The sequence below is a fragment of the Entelurus aequoreus genome, linkage group LG23 (assembly GCF_033978785.1).
Source record: "Entelurus aequoreus isolate RoL-2023_Sb linkage group LG23, RoL_Eaeq_v1.1, whole genome shotgun sequence".
Taxonomy (NCBI): domain Eukaryota; kingdom Metazoa; phylum Chordata; class Actinopteri; order Syngnathiformes; family Syngnathidae; genus Entelurus; species Entelurus aequoreus.
Genome location: NC_084753.1, coordinates 24331310 through 24331615, shown reverse-complemented (window position 1 = coordinate 24331615; position 306 = coordinate 24331310). Strand labels below are relative to the sequence as shown.

General features: G+C 36.3%; 1 protein-coding gene across 2 annotated transcripts in view; it reads left to right on the top strand.

Annotated features, from left to right (window-relative positions):
• The first annotated feature begins 268 nt into the window (after positions 1–268).
• The window catches only part of nme6 (NME/NM23 nucleoside diphosphate kinase 6), a 23415-nt gene continuing 23377 nt past the window's right edge, over positions 269–306 (top strand). For both annotated transcript variants that reach the window (XM_062033842.1, XM_062033840.1), the window contains exon 1: positions 269–306. This exon is cut by the window's right edge and continues 161 nt beyond it. The gene's annotated coding sequence lies outside the window, so the exon portion shown is untranslated.

The window sequence follows — 306 nt, the reverse complement described above, 5'->3', positions numbered from 1 at the left end:
CAGTTCCTCCCCGCAAGCACTGCCTTATCAGACATGTCATGTTAAAAGCAATTTGTGTCTTTTCACTGTTTGTAAAAAACAAAGGGCGAAGGCACACAAAACACATAAATAATGACGGTTAAATTACATATTAACTTTCCGATGTATTATTTATCCTACGTAAAATTATACAATTTGGTCTTTAACGAATGTACTGTACAGTACTGTATAGCGGAACAAAAGAATGAACATTGTTTCAGGCGGGTTATTTATACACTGAGAACACTTCCGGGTACATGTTTGACTCTATGAGCTGTATTCGCTCTA